Source organism: Coregonus clupeaformis, unplaced genomic scaffold (genome assembly GCF_020615455.1).
Source record: "Coregonus clupeaformis isolate EN_2021a unplaced genomic scaffold, ASM2061545v1 scaf0206, whole genome shotgun sequence".
In the NCBI taxonomy this organism is placed as follows: domain Eukaryota; kingdom Metazoa; phylum Chordata; class Actinopteri; order Salmoniformes; family Salmonidae; genus Coregonus; species Coregonus clupeaformis.
The window spans coordinates 148,233-172,393 of NW_025533661.1; the positions used below are offsets into that span (position 1 = coordinate 148,233).

Below are 24,161 nucleotides of genomic sequence, written 5' to 3' on the forward strand. Positions count from 1 at the left end.
GGATCAGCTTCCACGCCACCAATCCTAACCTTAACGATTAGTGGGGAAAATGCAAAACTGACCCAAGATCAGCATCTAGGGGCAACTTCACCCGACTACTACTTCTGTATATCACATTAGGGGCGGGGTCATCCTCCAATCCATGGAGATCTCAATCATAGTCCCTCCCTCCCACCTACATCACATGACCAATTCTCCTTCTTTCTTCCTCTTCCCCATGGCCGACAGTAGAAAATAAACGTTTCTGGGGAAATACAGGGTTTCTCTCTTGTGAACTCCAGGGGGTCAGTGGAGGACAAGCTTAAAGGTCAGAGGTCATGAAGGAGGCTACAGAGGCACATGTCAGGGTGAACGGTTAGAGAGAGGTTCTGTATGGCACGGTGATGGATGGCGGGATTGAATTAGTGGATGAGTGCAAATCCACCCATTACTCCGTACTGAGGATGGTGTGTGTGTGTGTGTGTGCGCAAGTCTTCGTGGTGTGCGAATCTGTGAATGTGAGTGTACGTATAAGTGTGTGTGTGTGTGTGTGTCTACTAAGTGTGCGAGGGCTACTGCAGGTAACGGTAGACTTTGAAGCAGTGGTTCCCAGAGTCAGCCACCACCACGTGGCCATCGGAGGTGAGGGCCAGGCCCTGGGGACCGTAGAGAGGGTCTGCCGATGTGTTGATGTAGGAGAGAAACGAACCACTGCCATCAAACACCTGCGCGAGAGAGAGGAGACAGAGGGGGTAGTGGTATTCCAAATTTAACTGACTACTCTAGATACAAATATAATAAATCTAACAAAATGATTTGATAATAAAATTATATTTTAAAGAGCATTCTAGAGGACAAGAAAAATGTTTTCATTTACAGTTTAGTTAACACCAAAACAATGTCTCCCACTTCCATGCTCTTTGGCCTCACCTGTATTCGGCTATTGCCCCAGTCTGCTACGATGATGTTGCCGTTGACGTCCACCGCCACCCCCGTAGGGGCGTTGAACTGGCCGTTCCCCTCCCCGTTGGAACCAAACTTCAGAAGAAACTCCCCTCAGGGCTGGAACACCTGCAGAAAGGTACACATCCTTTTTTTCAGAAGGGTACACAATCCCTTTTTATATAAAGAAAAGGTACATATCATCATCATCATCATCATCATTTGGTTCGGTGGGTGCCATGTTGCCAAGAGGTCGCCTAGGCAGAGAGCTCCTGTACATTTTGTAAATATTTAATAATTACTACATGTTTTTTTATTTGAATCTTTTTTTCTTTATTTTTGGTTTTGAATAGCCAAATGTTTATAGATTAAATCTGGATTGCGTCTATTTGTTTCCCGCCCATGAATTCATTGCAAATCAGCCGTCTCATGATAACTAGCTAGCGATGCTACCACGTTAGTGTATTTCGATTTGAATACCCCCTGCCTATTTTTACAAATTATTTCTGCGGTCTCATGACCCAATGAGGAGGACTAATGCATGGCGAGCTGGCAGTGACGACTTCATCGTCGGGAGGTTTCCTATGAGCGGCCTGTCATCATAATATCCTGAGTGAATGGAGACTGGGGAGCTCAAAAACAACATCTCGTTCTACACTACAAGACCAGAGAGTCAACGGCTATGGAGAAATCGCAGTCAGACGGCAGGGGGGACGAGGCGCCAGTGAGATGCTTTCAATGGAGAGTGACCTGTGCTGTCTGCCTGCCAGTCTCCGGAGGACCTACTCATCTCCCCACATTGACCTCCTTCCTCTGCTCAAGCAATGTGGTTCCATATTGACTGTCGCACCATCTGTTGGAGGCTTGAAACACTCAAAACTTTCAACACTGTCTGAAAATCATAGTGCAGACCTACTCTATCCTATAGCTGTTTTATTTTATTCACTGTTTGTTTTGCTTTGTAGCAATGTGTCGTTTGAATGTCATATGTTGAACAATGCTGGACACAATGTGGAATTGACCTTAACCAACTTTAGATTTTCTCCCCAAAATACTTTTCCATCTCCAAGACAATGGGTCGTACAAATGGCTCGACACCTAGGGGTGAAACCATGTGACCTAGCAGGACTATAAAAGTACTGCTCCCCTATCTTTTACCCTCTTTACTCTGGACCTCCATCTCCAGCAGGCTGACCATAGGCCCTGGACCTTTGCCTTTAATGGCCAGAACTGGTAACTGATAACTTAGGGGAAAAGTAGTAGCCACCAGTACAGACATTGGGAAGGAAGTGCCCACACACTAAACAGGCTCAGAAGAAGACTTAGTCTCAGAAGAAAACATAAGACTTAAAAGAGCTAGTGTAGCCTGAACGGTACACTTAAGCTAACTGTCTTCAAGGAAAGAAGGAGAAGACAATTAGAGCACAGCCTCTGCAACTCAAGCAAGGAGCCAACAGAGAAGAGCGACAAGCATAAGGACAATTCAACAAGAAAGGACACGCAGCCATCTTCTTCCTTTGTTCTCCTCCATGCGGCCTGAATCAGCAAGAAGCCACAACAGACTTTGATCACAGACTGAGTATAACATAATTTAATGTTCAGGATCTCGAGGTCTTCACCTCGTCTTCCAATCTATTTCCTATCTTTTCATTATCATTCTCATTATGTATGTAAATATTTTGATTAGTGTTATTACATGTTGATTATATAAAGAAATGTTATTCTGGTAAAGAAGTCCAATTGATTCTCAAAATAATTCATTCCTTCAGATAAGCCAATAATTACTATTGTTAAAATGTTAGTCTTATATAGTTATTGCTATACTAACTCGTAAGCCAGGTCTTCTTAGAATACAATTTTTGTCCAATACTGGACTGGTGCTCCGTTAATCATCTCATATTAATAAGTGTACACACTATTTTACAGCTTTTTCAAGTGATTTGAGATTATTTTTGTAATGAAAAGCGCTATAGAAGTTGAATAAATTATTATTATTACTATTATTATTATTATTATTATTATTATTATATCCCTTTTTCAGAAAGGGTACACATCCTTAAAAAAAAAAGTTACACCATTCTTTTTTCACAAGGGTACAAATAATTTGTAATTGGTGAGATGGTCTTACCTTCACAGAATGATTATGGAAGTCTGTAACAATTATCTCATTGTTATGGTTGACTGCTGCAAAGTGAGGACCTGGATCAAACAGAGAGATAGTACATGCATTTAACCCTGCCCCTATGGCAATGTAAACAACGAAACAAAGGAAAGTGGAGATGTCTATGCGGTGATGGCAGAGGCTTGAGGATTGTAATAGCCTACTCTGTACTACCGATGAGTAGTGAACTTTCTGGCGACGGGCTGCCGGGACATCACCCAAGTGGGTGCTACTTGTTTGTATGGGAGGAATGGCTACAAAAGTCAAGCTGCTATGCTACGGACGGCTACGGACGGCCGCGGACGCCGGGGACATCGAGGTGCACTGTTAAACGGCTCCGGACCTGTCTGATCCTGACCCATATTCCTGTGACGCTGCCTTCCACCACTTAAGCCATTGTCTGATACTACCAAGACAAACAGCTTCAGCTCCCATGCTGACTTCCTGATTTACTGTTTTTGTTTCTTGTTTAATTACTTTTATGTGCTGTGTACATAATTCAGCTTTAAGCTGCCATGTACCACAGCCTACATGTAAATGTAATAAAACTAATAAAGACAAATGGCTTGATTTAAAACAATGTACATTTGATGTGATATGTTTATGAAAAGACCTACAAAACACGCCTGCCAAAACACATGTAGAAACTGATTCCACTGTATGTATTTTATTCTGTTAAACTGTAACCAAATATCATATTAAACAATGTAATCATAAATTCATTTTAAAATGAAGGAAAGGAAAGCTATAGGGAAGAGTGGGGTAAGTTGAGCCAAAGGGGTAAATTGAGCCACCCTTGTTTCTAGGAAACCATACACAAAATTAATAATTTGACCAAATATTTAAGAAGGGTCATCATTTCATGGAGTCTGTGAAGGAAGAAACCATATGGAAAAAGTGGTAAGCAAGTTAGGTCCCAATTTTCTATAAAAACATTTTGACAAAAACGCGATCGTAATTGTGTTGGATTGTGTTTGGGAAATAAAGAGACGTGGTTTTAAAAAGGTAATTGTAATATTTCATTCAGTACAGAAAATTGTAGGCGGCTTAACTTACCCTGTCCCGCAGCTCAACAAGTTGTGCCAAGAGACCACTTTTTTTGGACAAGCTATGTTTTCAAAACTGTAGTGTTTACATTAATTCTCGTTATTTCCAGGGATACACAACATCCCGAAATATAAACTACAGGTCAAAAGTTTTAGAACACTTAATCATTCAAGGGTTTTTCTTTAATTTGACTATTTTCTACATTGTAGAATAATAGTGAACACATCAAAACTATGAAATAACACATATGGAATCATGTAGTAACCCCAAAAAGTGTTAAACAAATCAAAATATATTTGAGATTTGAGATTCTTCAAATAGCCACCCCTTTGCCTTGATGACAGCTTTTCTACAATGTAGAAAATAGTACAAATAAAGAAAAACCCTTGAATGAGTAGGTGTTCTAAAACTTCTGACCGGTAGTGTATGTAGATATTTTTGTTAGAAAGAATACTATATTTCCCTTGACAGAGTGATGATGAATATAAAAATGGCTCAATTTACCCCACTCTCCCCCACTGGAGAGTCCTGCTGTACAAATGGTTGTTTTTGACAGGTTATTCGCTATTTATGTGTACGCTTAGGCCTACTGTGTTTTTTTAAATCTTTTAATTTTTACTGTTTTCACATTTTATTTATTTGTTTATTTATTTACATGTAAATAGCCTGTGGGGAAAACAACCTGTGGTTACCTAGGTTACCCCATTGGCTCACAGCAAAAAACGCCACCTTTTCCAACAATTTTCTTGTTGTCTGCTTATTTTAGTCATTTACAAAACGATATGTAAGAAAAGTACAACATGTCTAAAGATTACTTTTCAACACTGCCTGCTCCTGAGTGCTCTCACCACTTAGACAAATGTAATATTGTAGGGTTTCCCTCATGATGGTTTTAATCATGTTTTGAGGCTATACAGTGTTTGTTTACGTTACTTTGTTTACAAACATTGGAGTAAAACAAGCTATATTTTGGGTTCTATTGGGGTATGTCAGTTGAAGTAAGCTCATATTCTTCAAGAATGAATGGGTACATATAATTAATTTATAAGTCCAAAAGTGGATGTAGCAACTGCTGATTGCCCCTTTAAGATAAGGTTGGGCTAACTGAAAATTGAAACATTGAATTGAATGGAGAAACACACACACACACACACGACTGACAAAAGCAATGGGCTCGACACAGTAGGAAGAGCATGCAGGATAAAAATACAATAAAATGTTATAGCTCGAAAGGTCAAAGGTCACGGTCACGTCCTAAAGGTCACTCGCCTGGGGGAGTCCTCATTCCGCATGCAGGTGGTGGGAGCAAAAGAGTGGGAGCGGAGAGGGGAGTGCAACACCATTACCATTGAGTGTACCTGCAAACTGCCGGGTCGCCAAGCTTTCCGCGGTTACCAAACTTGGTGACCAGCTTGCCGTTGGGCTGAAAGATGAAGACGCAGCACGCCTTGTTGTCCACGATTATGACGTGGCCATTCCTGTCTACCGACACGCCTTTGGGGCCCATCAGCTTGCCCGAGCCAATCTTATTCTGGGGGGAGATAGAGGGACAGTCAGGAAGGACAGTGGATAATACCCCAGTATTTCTGTTGGGTATTTTATATAAAGAAATAACAAACAGGTTATCTCAAGTTAATGTTTCAATTCAGGCTAACGTCAAAGTCTCATAGTGGCATGGGACCTTATTTTTCAGGTGCTGCTGGGTAGAAAAAGACTAATCAAGTCAGAAAGCATACCCACATTGAGTTATCCATTATCAGTGAGCATCAGCCATGCAAAGCATCACTTAGGATAAAGAAATTCTGACAGCAGCTATTAGTTGATATGACAGAACAGACTGGAATCCAAACTGAATAGCCCTCCATTTCAATATATTTTCACTTCAATGATGAAGTCTGGACCTGCTCCAACTGGAGAGGCACTCGGGCCGACAATTGGGGGCGGCTAGAAAGCAGCACAAACGATTTCAATGAAGGAGGTCAGACGAGGATTGGACGACTGAATCAGTAAAGTGGAACAGAGCGATATCTAGTGGGGATTCCAGGATAAATGACGGCATTGTATAAACGTTAACTCACCTTGAACTTTCCATCGCTGGAGAAGATGCTAACCCACTTGTTGTCATAGTCGGCTATGATGATGTCACCGTTGGGTGGACCGCCACTCCTGTGGGCCGCTGCAGTTGCCCTGGAGACCGTCCCCGCACCCCAAAGCGACTCTTGAACAGACCGTCGTTAGAGAAGATCTGCGAAAGAAACACAGGGCCGAATCACATGACTGAAGATGGTCTGATTGTCAAAATGCTTTGAAATATAAAAAACGTAATCAATGGATAGTCAGGGCTCTTTTTTTATTCAGTCCTTTAAGGAAATGATTTGAAAATCCTCTTTGATATGATAAATAAATGACACTTTTCAATTATTGAACTGGAATTGTTACTGTCCTGATGCCAATTTACAGTTGGTATCTTTGCCATATTTTCACATTTGCAAAAGCACCATGATATACAGCAAATCAATACAAAACATCTGAGCAGTCAGAGCTCTTAACCGAGTCTTGTTTTCATCCAGTCTATATCAGAAGAATATTCTTCAGACAATCTCTTCAGACACACCTCAAAGAGCTCTGGTGAGAACTCACAGTCAAAAGATACCACTGTGACTAAGTCAAGGCAGAACGACTTCAGAGATATGAGCTAGACGCAGGGCTGTTCAATTCCGGTCCTGGAGGGCCAAAACACTTCAGTTTTTCATCCTCTCCTTCCATTCAGGGACTAATTCAGACCTGGGACACCAGGTGAGTGCGATTAACTACCAGGTAGAAAAAAAATGTTTTGGCTCTCCAGGTCCAGAATTGAACAGCGCTGAGCTAGATACCAACTACCACTCTTATGTAAATGTTTTAAATATTAGGATGAAAGAGTCTAACTACAGTAGAAAAGTATTTTATCATGCCTAACTTGTATTACATGAAATAACAAATGATGTGATCACGAAAAATAAATGTGTGCTGTGGTAAATAAATAAATAAAAACATCTGGTATTCAAGCCATGTAAATCCACAGATCAACAAAGTAAATCTACAAAAACACAAGTGCTTGTATGTTCATTTGATTGAACATATTCTCAGCCCTTTTCAACTCAAATGCATTAAAGGGAGGATGGATAGCTGATGGTTGGTCTCCATGGAGAAGACAAAGCTAATTATGTTCAATAGCGATGATGAGTCATTGTGCTCAGCCCACCAGCATCCCACAATTCCCTCGCTATTTCCCTCAGGCCAAGAGAAGAAGAAGCATAATGTGCTTGTTGATCCTACCCTGAACAACTGGTATCATGGAATATAAGACATTCTACTGTACAGTGTTAACCATTTCGAGAACTAGTGAAAAGTGTTATGTAAACGCAATCTATTATTGTAATCCATTATATGACTGCTAGTTACCTTTTGAAGGCAAATGTTTTTAGTGAGGTAGTTGGTCGAACTACATTTGTGTGACGAGTAACCTTGCCTTGAGACCTCTGTTAGCTCTAACAGTAATAGTAATGCCTGAGCATTAGCTCAACAGGCCTTGGTCAAAAGTAGTGCACTTAGAAATAGGGTGCTTTTGGGATTCAGCCATGGTCTTAAGTCACGCCCAACGACATGGGTTTAATTAATGATCTATGATATATAGCTAGAGATGACATTCTCCAGTTCCCTTACCTGAACACACTGGTTATTGCTGTCTGCTATCAACACCTTTCCTACTGAGGAGGCAGCCACACCCTGTAGATTGGTGAATTCCCCTTGTTTCTTCCCTTTGTACCTGGAAGGCATGAAATAAACAAGCGCCAAATTCCCCGTAATGCTTATTCATCATATGAGTGTAGATTAAGAGTTTATTAAGTGAAAACATTTTGACGAACTGTATTATTCTTACAATGGTCAGTTCCCGGAGTGACCTTTTTCCAATTCCACCCATGATAACTCTGACTAGTAACTCATAACATATTAGTGTTGTCATGATACTAGAATTTTGACTTCGATACCAATACTAGGTTTAGTATCATGATACTCAATACCATCACGATACTCGACACCAAAATGATACCACAGCAAAAAAGGTTATATTAGCCAAAGTCACAGAATGGCACTTGATCCAGACAGATAAACTCAGCTACTGCTCTGTTCAATCGTTTGGCATCTTTAGAGTTTTGTTTTTTTACATCAAAATGTTGAATCATAAATATCTATATTTGACTTTGTTTTTACCAATCTAACTACATAACATAAATGGTAACAATTTATTTGAATGGTAAATCTCTATTGATAAACTGGGTAAATAACAGTTTGGTCCCGTGTGGTTCAGTTGGTAGAGCATGGCGCTTGCAACGCCAGGGTTGTGGGGTTCGATTCCACGGGGACCAGTACGAAAATGTATGCATTCACTGCTGTAAGTCGCTCTGGATAAAAGCATCTGTTAAATTACTAAAATGTAAATGTAGCTTAGGCCTATCACAATACAGGTGAATGCATATTCAATAGGAGACCGATTAAGTGAATGAATAAAGTTTTTGGTGGCAATCAGCTTTGAAATCAGCACATTTTGCGCTATAGTTTGCATATTAAATCACAAACAAAGTACTATGGTAGTAAAATGATGTTAGCTTCAGCTGTAAGCTAGCAAGGAAAGTTAGCCAGTAGTGGGTTCGATCCCCGGGACCACCCATACACAAAAATGTATGCACGCATGACTAAGTCGCTTTGGATAAAAGAAATGGCATATTATTATTAATAGATTGGGAATATAAGGCTTTTTTCCTCGAAATAGTAAAAAAGTGGGTGTTTATATTGGGGTTAGTATTCAGAGCGCAGTTTTTCTTCTTGGCGCTCCTAAAATGTAATAAGCATTTGCGGGCACAGATGGCGAATTAGTTGGACGGAGGGAAGAGGCGTTTTAACAACCAGCCCGTTACCGGTGTTTAAAGATGGAAAGACAGGCTGTGACCATTTAGAGAAGGGTAAAAGGCAGGTCAATAAACAACAGCGGAGGATGGGATGCAATTTCAAAATAATGGTTTGTAATAAGAGAGTATCAACGCAAGACATGGTACTGAGGAAGGATGGGAGCAGAAAAACAACGTTAAAAGATGCTAACAGTAGGAGTAAATCCTTGTGGTTCAAAGCGGTGTTTCATTGAGGCTGACCGGAGGGTTTTGAATATGTCAGGGGAAAAAGAAGTGAGGGAATGCCCATTACAGAGCTTCGTATCCAGGTTAAGGCCCTGGAAATCGCCAGAGAGCTGGCAACATCACTGGATTTAAAGCCAGCCTCGGCTGGTGTGTAGGATGATGCGGCGTAATGGACTGTCACTTAGACGGAGAACGAGTTTGCCCACCGCCTGCCGTCAGACTTCGAGAGAAGTCTAATGTGTGAATGGATCCTGCATGCATGGGATGCTATTCCCTCACAGAGCATCATCGATGGCTTTAAAAAATGTTGCATCTCAAATGCATTGGACGGCAGCGAGGACGACGTGGTTTGGGAGGAGCCGGTGGAAGTGGAACACTGGGGAGCGATGACAGCGAGAGCGAACACAGCGGGCAGAGGACGGAGGATAGAGAGACATCGGAGGAGCAGTTTGCCAATTCTTTTTATGTTTAGTTAATGTGTGGCCTGTATTTTCTCTGTTATTTAAAAAATGTTGCTTTATTATTGCTTGATATTAATTTTGAATCATACTGTACATAGTTTGCCTTTTTGTGTTTAATTCACTGTGGTTTTTAATATTGTTATTTAAAATAAAAATGAAGTTCTTTGTTTGCAAATCTAGTTCGCAAATCTTGCTTCCTTCTTTTTTAAATGTTTGTGTTGAAAACGTATATCAGGGTGTTTATATTGGACCAATACGGTATTATTTTATTATTAAAGCTTTGACGCTAAGGATTTCTGCATTGTAAAGTGTTTAGCCTGTTTGGACATGTTTTGCGAAACACTAATTAAAGTTTAAACATTTCGACATGCCGTTTCGCATTATTCAAGTGTGTTAACTTCTGTGCAGAGTGGGGAGCTAACATGATGCAGTCAGACTCCCAGTGTGCAGGCTAGCAATGAGTAATGGAAGAGGTGCGCGCCGCACGCATAAGGGGAATCGAGTGATAGAGTGGATCGTGAGACACATTTTTGACAGAAGAAGAAAGTAACCAAAATTAAGAAAGATTATGTTTAGTATCGAAAAAGTACAGAAGTCGATACCGTGAACACACAACATAAAATGTATTAGGTGAACTATCCCTATACATTTGCTAGTTGAGCCCAAATCGTTAAACACAATTTTAATGACCAGAAAACATGAATTACTTAGATTTTGTGGCATAGAGAAAGTTTAGATATCAGACAGGGAGGTAGTATAAATAATACTCTGAGCAAAAGAGAATGTTTTTGATTTTACCCTCCAGACATTATTTCCTAAAGGCCAATGGATGAAGTGCTATGTATGTTATGTGTTATAAATGTGAACATGAATGAATGCCCCCATTTCAGATTATCTGAGAATTTTTCTTGTGCTGTACTCTAATGATTAATGGAAACTTTGCTTGGTGGGTGAGTCCATTGTGGCTTAAGACTGTTAATAGTTATGTAATATTTATTCGAATATATGAAATCACATGTTATATTTGGTAACAATTATTTTCCCTCGACTCCAACCCCATTTTGATGCATGGAACAGATGTGGGTGAAGATGTTATTAAGGTGCTAATAAAAAAAACTCTGAGAAGGCTTGAGACCGATACGTAAGCTTATTAAAGAGCAGTGATATAGCAAGAGCAGTGTGCAGGTTTTTTGTTCATGTTTAGTATTGAAAAAGTAGAATTTTGGTATACGTGCAATACTACAAAATATAATTATGTATTAGGTGAACTGTCCATTTATATGTTTAGATGAACTGTCCCCTTTGAAATGATGTTAGTTGAACCTTCCCTTTAAATCCTTAAAACACCAATGATAAAGCAACATAAGATCCTGAAAATAAGATGGGGCCCTCTTTCCTCTTCCCTGTGCTGTACATACTGGCTGGCCTCTTGATGGCCTTCTGCTTGACGTGGCTAGCCCCCGGCGACTTCAACCTTTTTAGGCTGATTACTGGGCGACACATCCGCCGACTTTGTGCTTGATCTTAAAGGGATACCTTTAATATGCTGGTCGAACAGAGAACGAAAGCGCAAATACCCTTCGGCGCTAGATACTGTAGTCTGTCTTTTGTCCAGCATCTCGCCACACTAGCGGAGTGGCACGTGTGTCCCATTAACAGCTCACCATCCTGTCGTCGTGATGGTGACAGAGGTGAAGAGGCCCGACACGCACTGCCTCAGGTCTGCCGTGGACACGCCTCGGAGCCGCCACGGGTCGTGGTAATATAGTACCCAGGTTGTAGATGGACTCTTGATGCCCTCAGTCTCCACCAGAAAGTCAGCTGGTGCTCTCCCGGGCTGGAGGGGGAGCTTCTTGCATCGAGCCTGAGCACTAGTCTTGACAGCAGGGACCGGCCTCAGTGCGTGGCTCAGTGCCTGCTCGGTAAAGATGAGTACTGTTGATGCTTATCTTGGCTCCTGGAGTAATGTGTGTCCAGCTGGGCTTGGAGCACCGGGAGAAACACATTGTAGAGAGGGGAAAAGAGTGATGGGGCGGGAAGTAGAGAGGGAGAGAGGGGTGTAGGTGGGGGGGGGGAATGGAGATGCAGTGGGATGATATGATCGTGTTAATGTAGATACAAACATCTGTGAGGCGCTGATCACAACACACACACACGGGCTGCACACACACATATACAATCTGTCATTGTACGCACACACGGACACACGACGGATACACGCACGCACACACAATCTGTCAATGTAAAATAAAACATCTGTAAACATCTGTATTGATAACACATCACATAACAAATGTGCGCACACAAACACATACAAATACAGTACATCGGAAAGATTAGACCCTTGAACTTTCCAATTTGTTACGCATTACAGCCTATTCAAAATGGATTAAATTAGTTTTTTTTGAATCTAACACAATACCCATAATGATAAAAACATGTTTTTGGAAATGTTTGCAAATGTATAAAAACAAACAGAAATATAATTACATAAGTATTAGACCCCTACTCAGTACTCTTGTTGAAGCACCTTTGGCAGCGATTACAGCGGGTATGATCGCCACAAGCTTGGTACACCTGTTTCTGGAGAGTTTCTCCCATTCTTCTCTGCAGATCCTCAATCTGGTCAGGCTTGGAAGGGGAGTGTGCTGCACAGTTATTTTAAGGTCTCTCCAGAGACGCTGAGGCAAGCGGTGGCAGGGCCCACTCAAGGACATTGAGAGACTTGTCCCAAAGCCAATCTGCGTTGTCTTGGCTGTGTGCTTAGGGTGTTGTCCTGCTGGAAGGTGGAACCCTTCGGCCTCCCAGTCTGAGGGTCCTGAGGTTGGAACAGGTTTTATCAATCTCTCTTTGTATATCTTTCCCCGATCGATATTCAGCACCTGCCGGAAAAAAACCCCACAGACATGATGCTGCCACCACCATGCGCCACCGAGGATGGTGCCAGGTTTCTCCAGACGTGAGCTGATTCAGGCCAAAGGTTAATCTTTGGTTTCACCTGACATTGAGAATCTTGTTTCTAGGTTGAGAGTTAGGTTCTTTGGCAAACTAGGGCGTGTGTTTATGAGGAGTGGCGGCTGGCATCACCATAAAGGCCTGATTGGTGGAGCTAGCTGCAGAGATGGTTGTCCTTCTGGAAGGTTTCCATTCCACAGAGGAACTCTGGAGCTCTTGTCAGTGACATTGGACCCCGACGAAGGCCCTCCCCAATTGTTCAGTTGGCGGGCGATAGGAAGAGTTTGGGGGTACCAAACCCTCCATTTGAGAATGATGGGAGGCCACTGTGTTTTGGGGATCAATGCTCAGTATTTTTTGGTAATCCCCAGATCTGTGCCTCGACACAACGTCTCGAGCTCTAGGAAACCACCTCATGGCTTGGTTTTTGCTCTGACATGCACGTAACAGTGGGACTTATATAGACAGGTGATTTTTCCAAATCATTTCCAATCATTTGAATTTACCACAGGTGGATTAACTCGGGTTGTAGAAATACCTCAAGGATGATCAATGGAAACAGGATGTATGGGTCAATGAGTAAAAAGTTGAATATATGTAAATAGTTTTTATTTTTTACGAAAAGATTTCTAAATCTGTTTACGCTTTGTCATTATGGGGTATTGTGTGCAGATTGATGAGGATTTTTATTTATTGAATCCATTTTAGAAAAAAATCATTGCAGACGAAGTTAAGGGATTTTGAACATAACTGGTATAGGCATACTGTAGCGTGTTGATTAACATAAATCACTAGTTAACAGTGACACCACAGCACAAAATTGTAAGGGTAAACAGAGCAGCACGCACATGCACAACATCTCACACACACACACACACACTCACCTGCATTGGATTACACTCCCCCCCTTCGACAACAAGAGCAGCCATTGAGCTATCAAAGTCCCCCAACCAAAACTAATTTCTCCACCACTATCTACATCAACCCTTGCAGTCATACTGTATAAGAATCAACCTCTGAAAGACTAACACAAAGATATTATATATATAGAAAGAGGACGCACAGAGGAGATACAGGACATCAGAGTGAGACGTGGAAACCTACACCACTGTACACTCCCACTGTATCAACCCCTCTCTGCTTTCAAGACTCACGCTCCCTTTAAACATGAAACAGCTCAGCACCCTCAAAGCCTAAATAAACCAAAAGTAGATAGACAAAAAACAAAGCCATAAGAAAGAGTAATATGCACAGTCACACCCATAAAAAGGGAGAGTACAGAGAAAAGTCTCCCTCCTTTGTGCAGCACTCTGTCTGCTCTAGCCATGCTGGTGAATATTCCCATGTGATGGTGTCTCTGCTCCCCTAAGGGGAGGGCGCGTAGGCAGCCTGGGTGATTGGTAGTGGGCTGCAGGTGGGGGGCGCTCCCTGCCCTGGCAGTTGTTCTCCCCCTCCAGCCCTACCAATCCATGTTTTATTTAATAATTTATCAGAGAACGTTTGCCTGATCCACAGCTGAGCCATAACTGGCACGCAAAGCAGAAACAGAGCCTCTGCTGCGTGTGGGAAAGTAGAACTGAGGAATTTATTATATTTTAATTGAGATTAAACAAAACAAATCTCTTTAGAGATAGATTGTTTTGGAAAGCATTGGAATAGAAAGTTTGGTTTTCAGATTGGGAAGAATCTATTTTCAGTATTTTTTGTTACATCTGAGTATAATGCGTCATTATTGGTTTTGAAATATGCCCATGTTTAGAAATGTCTTTCCTTATCTGTTAATCATATATTATTTACTTCATTGACCAGCCAATTATATATTGTTCAGTGTGCACAAACAGATTGATGAAACAATCAGAAACCCATAGAAAAAGGTTATAAACCCACTCAACCAAAATGTTGGGGGTTTCACCTTCTGCGAGGCAGAAGTGATCAGCTCCATGGGGAGGACACTTTGGGAGTCAGGGTTTCTGCAGCGCGACACGTGGTGGGATGTCCCCTCGATGGAGCTCTTCTGAGTAGTGTGAGATAACAGCACCTGCAGGGCCGAGCGATTTCAGGTAGCCTGAAGGAAGGGAGGGAGAGGATCAGTCTTAGGTCAAAATTAGGTGACTGTGACTAAATCACTTTTGTAGAATGGAGCATTGTCCTAAACTAATGGGCATAGGGATAATGCGTAGGTTGCTCTCTGATAATATACATAGCCTAAGGTCAAAATAGGTAGATGATGACTTTGAGTTAATAGGAAAAATCTATACACTAGTACAAATTGGGGGGAAGAACATATTTATGTATTCTGTGTACAAATACAACCTAAAGATGGCTTTTAACCACTTTCCCCAGGGGTGTGTGTTGGGACATTATTTTTTTTTTGAGTGTCAGTGTGCGATGGGATGTATAATTATTATTAAATGGTTATTTTGGTTGGAATTTGCTTTCTCCTTGGTTGTAAATAAGTTAATAAATGTACCACAGAGGGTATGTATTGAACCCTACCGGTTTTTGATGGCGCTCAAGCTGGTCTGCAGCGAGGCCTTGTGCTGTTCGACCACATTTTGAGGGGCACAGTGGGGTGCAGGGGGTTTGGCGCCTCGGACATCCTGGCACATGGCTGTCTCACACGGGGCGGGCAGTAGAACTCCATCACCTAGGCAAGAGTTAAAGCAAGAGTTTAAAAGTAACGCCTAGAAATGGTATGAGAAATTTCCCCCCCTTTTCCCTGACATGATTGCAAATGATACTGTGCAGGTGTGGAAAGCACTAACCCAGTCTTCCAAATAGTGGCTTTTTTTGCGAGGATAGGGTTTTTTTGCACCGAAGAAGAGCACACAGCACAGAGCAGGAGATATGAAGTGCAGATAACAAACCCTTAAGAGACACTCATGGAAAAATATTTAACAGGGATGAAAAGAAAGGCGGAGAGAGACTGAGATAATGAGACAAACGACCCGGAAGCTAAGACGAGGAAATATGAGCATGTAGCGCTTGGTTACTGTGACAGGGGAGACGAGAAAGACCGATGTTTAGGTGTTAAAGATGTTGGAGAGGAAGATGAAGCCAAATAAATTAAGGCGTACTTAAAGACATTAACCCCAATCACGCTGATAAGCCGCTTGAGTTTTTCAGAGAAATCTCTGCTGAATATTGACAACAATCGTCCCGCTTTGTGAATGCTACTTCAGTAAACCACAGCACTGTTAGCATCATATAAGGTGGCTAAGTGCAAAAAAAACACCATAGAGAGGAGCTGATAGCTAGCATTAGAATATGGTGTCAGCTGGATGAGCAAGCGTGCAATAAAAACACCTCGTAATGACACTGTGCCAGACGATAAATGAATTGTAACATAAAAGAACAGCTAGTAGATAAACTCAAAGATAAACGCGTCTGGGCTTACAGTTGATGAAGGAACAACTGACAGCAACAAAGACTGTTTGTTTATCGCTATGTAGTGGACATGACAAACACCCAGTGTGGGAGGATCTACTTTTTTTGTAAATATGTCAGAGACAGAGCCACAGCTGAAGAGCTATTCAAAATGCTGAACTGCTTCCTGACTGAGAATGGGCTAAAGTGGGGAGAAACTGCATTGGTGTTTGCAGTGATGGTGCACAGACCATGGCAGGGATGAGAAGTAAGGACTTCCACATCAAGAAGGCCTACCTAATGCTGAGTGGACACACTGTGTTATACACAGAGAAGCACTGGCATAAGGCACCTTTCCTCTGAATTAAGTGAGGTTATGACTGACATTGTAGGTGTAGTAATCTTATAAAGACCAGAGATTAACCAAAAACAAGAGTCTTCTCTGCTATCTGTGAGGAGATTGGAGTGAACATCAAGCTGTGCTGTTTCACAGTGAAGCAAGGTGGTGTAAAAATGTTGAGTTTTTGAGTCAGAGAGCAGATAAGAAATGTTTTGGAGCTGGAGCACAAGTATGACCTCGCAGAGAAATTAGTGATGAGAACTTCCTGGCAAAGCTGGCCTAACTGAGTGATAATTTGAAAGTGATTGACAACTACATCTACAGCTTAAGGGAAAGATAAACACCTCCTCAGGTACAGACAAGATTCTTTCACTCAAAGCTTGCAATGTGGGGCAGGCGACTTGATGAAGGAAATACTGATTCATTCGAGAACCTGCAAGGAATTTGTGGACATATGATATGATGCACCTCAGTGATTATATATTAAGGAGCATATTTCATCACTGATGGGATTTTTTTGGAAAGTACTTCCCTGAAAACAGTTCAATATGACTGGGGTGAGAGATCATTAAGACAGCTCAACGGTTTAACAGCTTGCAGAGGAGGACCAGTATGATATGACATGACCACATTGAGAATGAGGTTAATCACAGACACTGGAGTGAATTTGGCTGGAGTGTAGAGAGGCAGGCATCCACTCTTAGGGCAGAGGGCATGGGCATTCTTTCCTTCCTTTTGCAACATCTTATTTTTGAGACTGGCTTCTCTGCTGTTGCTGCACTGAAGACCAAGTACAGGTCCAGCTAAACATTGAGAGGAGCTGAGAGTTGCAGATATCATGCTTCAAACCCCGTCGAAAAGTGTGCACTGCAAAAGTGTCATTGTAGGCAATTAATCCTGACTTCCTTTTTTTTTTTTATCAGCACAAATTGTTTTATAGGTAAAGTGTTTATATATTGTGTCTGAGTTAATGTTGCTTTTTTGATAATTTGAATGTATTATTATTTATTGATTATATTTTTTATTTTTCAGTACAAATGGTCAAAAAATTGTATTATTTTTTTTTAAATTTCAGGCAAATTGATGCACTTTAAGTATTTTCTGTTAAGACTAAAAATGTTAAATTAAAATTATTGTAAATTGATAATTTTTTTTAATGTTAATAAGATAAAGTTATGCAGAGGTGTATTGTAACAATTTTATAGACAAATTATATATTTTACAGTGATGGGAGAGTTGGGGGCGCGGAAATGCTTTACTTCTTCTAGGGAAGGCGTAACAGAAAATAATTGAGAAGCACTGCACTAAACATACTCCCAGAAAAAGTATGTCATGAATGGACAAAATACTGTCGAAATCACTAACCCAACATATTCCCTAAAAAAAAAATAAAAAACAATAATAAAATATGCAAAAATCACCCTGAGAAACTTTGAAGAATCATTATCCCCACTTAGGAGTGAGTACAGTGTGGTAGTGCCCTGCTCAGTAGCCCATAAAAATAAACGTTGCTATGGTGACGAGAGAGCGGCGAGAGAGCAAAAGAGAGCAAGAGTGCAAGAGAGAGTGAATGACGGAAAACGAGTGAAACATGCAGACTTAAATGAATGATATCACACCGACATCACTGTAATTTATACAAGGTGACCAATGGTAGAACTCATATCAATAGCGTTATATGGACACGATGGACGGAAAATTATGGTGTGGGTGGGGGCGATTGAGTGTTGTCGTTAAAAACGGGTTGGGGCAGGAGAGCGGGTTGTCGCGGCCACAGAGTTGATGGTTCAACACGGGCGTGGTGCGGTGTCGAAGGGGGGCTGCAACGTATCAGGTTGGTGATGAAGAAGTGTCGGCAGCGCCGCAGTGAGATGGAGTTGGGGAACACGGGGACACAGTCAGGTGTGGGGGGGGATGTAGTTTGCAGACACCTGGACAGAGGAGAGGAGGGAGAGTTAAACGTAGATGTGGATTTACCTACAGTGTTTTAGACTAGAATACACCACAGCCCTAATACCTAGCAGGTATATGTATGTTTCACAGAAAATATAGGCTACATGCCTGCCTCCCAAAATGGCACCTATGGGCCCGGTCAAAGCAGTAGTGCTAAATAGGGAATAGGTTGACATTTTGGGATGCACAAACAGGCATAATGTATATCATATTACGTAATTATGACTCTAGTCTCGGATATATATTCTATTTCAGAAAAGGGGTTTTCAATAATCATGGATTTAAGACTAAAACACAAAAATCAAATGTTGTAGTATGCACACATTGGGTTATTTCACCATACACCAACAACACTGACCTTATAATATAGTGAGTGATATAACACATTGTATGAAGGGGGTGGGATTCACAGTCACACAGCCTAGCCCTAGATAGCCTATGAATGGTTGCAAATAGATGATAATGGAGAAGAACATAAAATATTATTTTTAAGTTGAACAAAATATATAAAACAAATAAAAAGAATTAAACCAATCCAGCTCATACACAATTTTCAAGAGACAGTCATAATTAATAATTAATTAATTAATTAACTGCTGAATTCCTGATTAATTAATGATGATGGTATCAGTAACACTGAGAATAAAATGGAAGAAAAAAACCTAAATCAATCAAAAAGCCCAACAAGGTGGAAAAAGTACGCAAGTAAAGTACCAATGAGTAAAAGTAAAGATAAATAGAAAATGACTCAAGTAAAACTGAAAGTCACCCAGTAAAATACTACTTGAGTAAAAGTTGAAAAGTATTTGGTTTTAAATATACTTAAGAATCAAAAGTTAATGTAATTACAAAATATACTTACGTATCAAAAGTAAAAGTATAAATCATTTCAAATTTATATTAAGCAAACCAGACAGCACCATTTTTTATGTTTAAAAAAAATGTTTATGATAGCAGGGGCACACTCCAACACTTGTGTTTAGTGAGTAGCCAGATCAGAGGCCGTAGGGATGACCAGGATGTTTCTTAATACTGTAAGGGGGAACTGGACATTTTCCTGTACCGCCAAGCATTAAAATTAAGGAGTATTGGGTGTCAGGGAAAATGTATGGAGTAAAAAGTAATGATTTTTTTTTTAGGAATGTAGTGAAGTAAAATAAAAGTAGTAAAAAAAAATAGTAAAGTAAAGTAAGATACGCAAAAACTATTAATAGTATTTAAAGTTTATAAGTACTTTACACCACTGCCCAAAAATGAAATCTTATATCAAAGTAATTAGATTAAAAGTTGCCTGCATCATACTGAGTCGAAATGAACAGAGAGAGATTAGACTGAAAGATGGAGGGACAGAGTGAGGAAAAAGAGGATGGGGAGAGACAATCAGAGACAAAGAGACAGAAGGAGAAGAGAGAGAGAGAGAATGCGAAAGAGAACGATAGAGAGAGAAAATGAGCGAAAAGAAAGCAATTCTTCGCGACAACAGCATATCAGAATCTAATTGAGTAATGTACGTAGATGAAGCTATACAGAACGCAGAGACAGGCACTGAGCTCCCCTTCTTCTCTCAAGGACAAAGACAGCTAGTCTAGGAGGGTGACACGACAGACCAAATGTAGTAAGAAAATAAAGACATTTTGTGAAGCTACAGTATTTAGTTTTATATTAGCGGAGTTCCTGTCCATGACAAAAGGAAAGACACTTTTTTAATTATAGGTATAAATCAAGGTATGATGTATGAGCAAGCATCACTTTCTATACCCTTAATTGGCAGAAATATTCACACGCTTGACAACCGATAAATCTCATTCTCAAAGACAACTCAAGCTCACAACTCTCCCAAACTGGACATATAGAACAAAAAGAGAGAGAGACAGGCAGGCAGACAGGCAGGCAGGCAGACAGACAGGCAGGAACGACACACACACTCTCACAGAAGGTATGGAGGCAGGGAGCACTTTGGGGTTGTGTACAGGCATATGCTGCAGATCAGGAACTGCTTTGCTCGATCTGTGCACCACAGGGCTGGGGATGCTATGGATCCTTCACTGGCCATCCTAATACTCGGTATAAAGTCCCCCCCCCCACCCTGCACCACAGAGAGAGACAGAGAGAGGGGGTTAGAGGGGTTACACACATACGCACTGGATGCCCATGGGAAGACGGACATAGAGGGAAGTGGGTTGGGAGGTATGCACACACATAAAAAGTGTAAAATGTTGTTATTTAAATATGCATGCGACACACACGGACAAAGAGAAAAACAGAACACAATCACTGGAAAGAGAGATAAAGGTAAAAGGAGAGACACACGTCAGCTGCTTTCTTCCCCCCATCCTGCCCCCTCACAGAGACAGGAAATGCCAAACACACAAACAAACACACAAATCAAGTTCTGTCAGCAGGCTGAATCGCTTCAAATCAAATCAAATGTTATTTGTCACATCTCACGTGTTTAGCAGATGTTTTGCGGGTGTAGCTGAAATGCTTGTGCTTTAGCTCCGACAGTGATAATAATAAAATCACAACAAACAATAACACAAATAAGTAAGGAATGGAATTAAGAATATATAATAATGGACAAGCAATGAAGAGTGGTATGAGAAGATAAGTAGAATATTATAGAATTAAGGTATATAATATGAGATGAGTAAGCAAGGAAATTATTAAAGTGATAGTGTCATTTCTTAAAGTGGGATAAAGGCAGCAGCAGCCTCTAAGGAGTGGTGGTATTTAACAGTGATGGCCTTGAGATCCTGGGTAGAGATGACAGATGGAGTGGGGAGAAAGTTTACTTTGAGGGGGACTGACAACAGGTCTCAAAACACAGATTTTTATTCTTCATCTTTGGGAGGTTCCTTGGATAGCAGATTGCTTGGTCCCCAGTGTGTTGGCACTGTTGCATCAGCTGGTGCAAGACCGAGACTGACTCAGTCTTTTTCTCCCCTACCAGCCAGTGGGTCAGGTGGTCAAATCTGTGGTGAAGTTGAATGTTAGAAAAAAAACAAGTCACATACATATGTATATAAACAGCAGAGGGTAAGTATTAATGTATTATTTACATAATATTTCACAATATGGCTTATGGCTATAAAAGCTAAGGACATAACATCAACACAATGGTATTATGATATTGTAATGCTTAGTAGTAGTCATCAACAGTCTATAAAATAAATCACCCCTCAAACACAGGAATAAGACCAAGAAGAAGTTAAGTGTACTAATGACTTACATAAAAAGAAGAGATTCACAATCACAACATCCAAATGAAATCCACTCAAGTGTGTTAGCCTTTTTAGCATTTTGGTAAATCACAGTAATTTCAAATGAGACACATACACTGTGGCTTTGGCTGCTTGGGGAAAGAGGATCAGGGTGGTCAGACATTTGTGCACCTTGCCAACTACTATGGTCATTACCATGCCAAAAAAGCACCAACAGATTTGGGACAGGCGAACATGAATGGCTGGTAGGGGGAAAAGAGACAGGTAGGAGGTAGGTTCAGGTCGTGGCACCAGGCTGAATAGCAACAATAGAGCCAACAACGAGAAAGATTGGCAGGATACTAGCCACAGAAGGGAAGAACGGCCCCGAAAAAGAGAAATAAAAAACATCCACTGTGGTTTTGGGGCCTTGGCCCCCTATAGTACCCCTCAAAGCAGAAACTTTCCAGGAGCCCGAGGCTAGGCTGGCCATCTGGCATCCCTACCCAGGATCAAGAACTCAAGTTGGGGCTCGGGTTTAAGAGAGATGGGAGTCTGGATGATCTTAAATAGATTTGAGGAGAGTTGCTATTTCATGCAGCTAAGCTTTTGTTATGGTTAGTGCTATGCTAGGGGATGTTCAGAAAGGATAAAAATTTGATAAAGTGAAAGCAAAGCAGTGCATGTACAGATATTAGTGCAGCTTAAGCAGTGAGCACTGAGGACAGAGTTGGGTGTGACATAGGAAAGGTAAAGTAAATATACTTTAATACAAGGCAAAAACAAGGTCAGATTAGGGATCCTCTAACACGGTGTGAATATATACAGTTGATATGGGAATAATAGAAGAATATAGTTCAGTACAGCACAAGATATACTGTACCTTTTCTTTATGTAGTGTAGACTGTAAATCAGTATGTGATCCAGTCTTGTGAAACGTGTCATGATAGGTTCAAATTTGGTCAGTCGGTCAACAACATCAAGGCCAGGGTGGACTTCTTAGTGTGAGAAAGATGTGGTAGATAGATAGGTTCAGGTTGTATTTAAGACAGGCAAGAGAAACAGGACGCCTGCCGCTTGAGAAAAAGGCCCGAGGGAGACCCCCCCCCCGTTGATGTTGGACAGTATGGGCCAGAAAATAGCTTTTGACAGGAAAAAGAAGACCTACATAGCTAACGGGATGGAGAAGAGGTAGTCCCTCACTTTGGTTTAACATTGGTTAAATTAAATGTGACTAACAGTGCACAGCAGAAGTAAGTATTAGAAGTTGTGCAGCTTATCTAAGCTACAATATTTAATAATTTTCCTGAAGTTAGTGGGTTTTAGTGGGTGGATTGAGAAAAAAGAAGCAATTTGAGGTCAAATCAAGCTAGATTTTATCTGGAAAGCTTTTGGTGTGATGTCATTAACAGTCCTTTTTCATTTCCTGGATCAACTAAGGGTTAACTATCCACATGTGGGGGACTGGGTGACCTTAAAGAGGATGACAATATGGTTATGGTGTATTGAGATACACTATGATTATGACACATAAACTCAATAAAAAGAAAGAGAGAACCTTATAGTTAAAATGAATGGGTAAACTAATAACAAGACAGTGCTTTAGGGTAAAAGAATGAATGCTTGAACCAGGTTAGAGAGGAAATTTTGGGGGCGTAGCTGATGCATATCATAACATCAATACCCAAGGAATCTAATAGAAGACAGATACTGTTGATACAATTTTTTAGATAGAAAAATCAACCAGTACATGCAAACATAAACCCAGCATAACAAAAGCTGTCAATCAAATAGATGATTTGATTAACCACAATCAGCTCCTTCCCCGATTGATCAATTCATGAAACATCGCCAGGTGGATTTGTGCGCATGAAAGATGGAAGTGATTATGAAACTGTTCCACAAATCCCTTTTCAGACACAGACACAGCACAGACACAATAAGGACAACAAGACTCAGACACAACAGACAAAGGACACAGAAAGACAACACCAAACAAAGACAGAACACATACAAAACCTGTATACAAAGAGGGCATTACATAATTTTATGTAAGGCAGCTTGAAATGGAACTAAATAAATCCTGCTTGATTAATCATCAATATTGCTTCTAAGAGTGTCATAGGCAAAATATCACAGATGACAGATGACAAAGGTAGATTTGATAAAGATGTAAAATGATTTGAAATCAGAGAAGGCTGAGTGAAATTTATATGATAAAACATATATTTGTTAAAATATTGACCCTATTTGAAAATGCCTATTATGAATCTATCAAATCAATGAACAAAAATATATCAGCATATACAGACGTATATATGAAATAAGAACTATGATGAATCACTCTAAAATCTGTCAAAACTAAGTACAGCATTGTGAAGCAATCAACAGGGTACCACTTAAGTTATAGTAAGTGACACTGTCACCCACCCAGTGCTACTGGGTGCCAACATAAGACTGTGCCACCGTGCCATCTACCCACCACGGCCGTAGGAGTACGATGCGAGTATCAGAGGAAAGAGCGATGCTTCTGCCCTCTAAAAGCTCCGTCCAGGTAGCAGAGAAATTACGATCTGCTTAAAG

At 40.8% G+C, this 24,161-nt stretch overlaps 1 pseudogene; it reads right to left on the minus strand.

The window, feature by feature from the left end:
- Positions 1-515: 515 nt before the first annotated feature.
- On the minus strand, positions 516-20,431 carry LOC123484150 (annotated as a pseudogene).
- Between the last annotated feature and the right edge of the window lie 3,730 nt (positions 20,432-24,161).